The sequence below is a fragment of the Eulemur rufifrons genome, chromosome 3 (assembly GCF_041146395.1).
Source record: "Eulemur rufifrons isolate Redbay chromosome 3, OSU_ERuf_1, whole genome shotgun sequence".
NCBI classification, from domain to species: domain Eukaryota; kingdom Metazoa; phylum Chordata; class Mammalia; order Primates; family Lemuridae; genus Eulemur; species Eulemur rufifrons.
The window spans coordinates 71821210-71823730 of record NC_090985.1 but is presented as its reverse complement, the minus strand read 5'-3'; positions in this window follow the sequence as shown (position 1 = coordinate 71823730).

Sequence of the window (2521 nt, the reverse complement as noted above, 5' to 3'; positions counted from 1 at the left end):
TTTTATAATGATAAAGGATTCCGGTTCTGAGTTTGGATTCTGCATTCCTCAAGGAGGAGCTAAGGCAGTTAGCGAGAGCCTTCTGAGGAAATTGCAGACAAGAAGAGGAGTGTGTGCCCATCCATCTGAGAGTATGAAATAGTTTTCAGCAGCCTCAAAGTCGGTTTAGGATTCAGGGTTTTAGAGTAGTGCAGTGGGGTCTACTTAGGGCACAAAATCAAGTCAGACTATAGCTTTTATGTCCTTATATATATATTTTTTTAAATGTGCCTTAGAATGATTCTGGGCTAACTACTGCAAAAGTCTGTATATTTATTCCTTTAAGGCATTTAATATTTTAGACATAAAGTCTAATTTTGCAGTTAGTGGTTTTGATACATCCTTCATTGCTTCACTGGCTAATATGTTAACCTACTTTAGAAAATGACAGCAGTAAGTTCGTTATCCTAAGGAATGAATATGGTATTGGAACAAGAGAGTCCTGAGACGCCGGAAGTCAAGTCATGTGACAGAGTCCTGTGAGACTAAAGTTATTTAATAGATTACCACTTGGGTGAAGTAAAACCAGGTTGGTCAGTATGAACTGGATGTGTTAATTAAATCCCTTGAAATTAGGAGGTGTGGAGCTTTGATCATTAGTGGTAGAACACAAGCTGATTCTCTCAGGGTACTTAGTAATGCTTAGAGCATTGTAAAAAAACACATCCAGTATTCATTCTGTGTGGGAGAGGAATATAGGACTTAATGCCAGCTACAAATGGTCTTATTCCAGTAGAGGAAGGCTGGAACTGTTTGGAGGGAAAATGCCTGATCAAAGGAGGCCATCCCCATAGACCATAAGCTCCATGAGAGCACAGATATGAGTCTTGCATGCTGACATCCACCTTATTGCCTAATTCTGTGTCTGGCCCATAAGCACTCAATAAATATTTGGTGAATAAATGATATCATGAGCATAGATGAATCCAGGAAAAATACTCATCTTCTTGAACAACACATTACATGGTTAATATTAATACTGCTCAGTTTAGTTAGTTTAGATCTCCTTGGAAAATGATCTCTTTAGCTTCAGATGGGAGATTTCTGGTGGAACATCCCCACCCCATGTCTGAGGCATTGCCAGTGCTCACGATTATCACCCAACTTAAAATTTCCTCCCAACTTCTCCCTGTGCTCAAAGTGTTGCATTATTATAACTGTCCATTAGAATACTGAGGACATACTGTGTCCTTATTCAGCCAAGGGATTAATTCCTTGATCATGCACAGGCCCCCAAATAATTGCACTTTGGGCATACACGGTGTACAAAGTGGCATGGCCAGGAGCTGCTGTGTGAAAAGGTTTTGGCATCTGCCAACTATTATTTTTTACAATATAATCATTTCAGTTATTTAAAAATTTTAAAATAGGGTAGAAACTAATTTGAAGTAGTATTTCATAATATTCAGATGAGCATATTCTTAAAAGGCTATGAATGGGGCAGCATCAGCAAGAATTTGCTGACCATATGTTAGGTTTTGAGGGTGCCAACATATTACAATCCCCACCCTTTGGATGGGCAGTCAGGATATATTTATGAAAAGGCAAATAACTTCAGAAGCACTGATAGAAAATTCTTTAAAATATATAATCTGTAAATATTTATGTAGATGAATGGGAAGGATTCTACATAGAACATGCAAAACCGAAGCTTTCAATGTCTAAATGCAATCATTTATATAATTAAATGAATATGATTGAAATCAATCAGCTATAAATAAGCTTGGGCATGTTAAAAATTAATATGCCAATTATTAAAGAATTGGCATAAATAAAATTCTGAAAGAAATGCATATGGTATAAAACACGTCAAAGACCACACATAAGGAAAATTAATTAGATTCTAATTTCTCTTCTAATGCCTTCTTTGATATTAAAGAAGAACTCTGGATATGAGTAAAATATATTGTTAGCAGAGGAAAAATGAATGAGAAGAGATAAAAAAAGAATAACTGTGAATGTCATATTTTTAAAATTTCAGATTTAATGTATGAAGCTTAATGATTTTTAGAAACTACCCCTAAGTTAGTACTGTACTTAAAGTCTTAAAATGCAAATGAGAAGGCAAAATCATGTTTGCATGTTATTTTCATTGAGGTCACTAGATGGCAGCAAAATATTTTAAAATTTCATGTAATTCACTAAATAGCAGCAAAATAATTACAAAAATGACTATGAAATTAAAAGTCATGTTGTGTTTTACTAGTGTTAACTGCAGAGCAATGAGGCTTTTTTTTTTAAAGTTTGAACCGACACACTATTTCCTTTTTCCAAATGTTTAGTATTAGCCATTAATATCTACCTACAGAAGAAAAGATAGTGAAGGATTCTTGCATATTTTTGAGAATCTTAATAGCCAAAAAATGAGGCCCAAGGGACAAAAGAATGGTGGTTATTGAGCTAAAACCTAAATAAATGGGAAACACAGATTTTTAAAGCCCCCTTCAGTATTCAGGAGAATTGGGTTCAAGTCACATTTTTT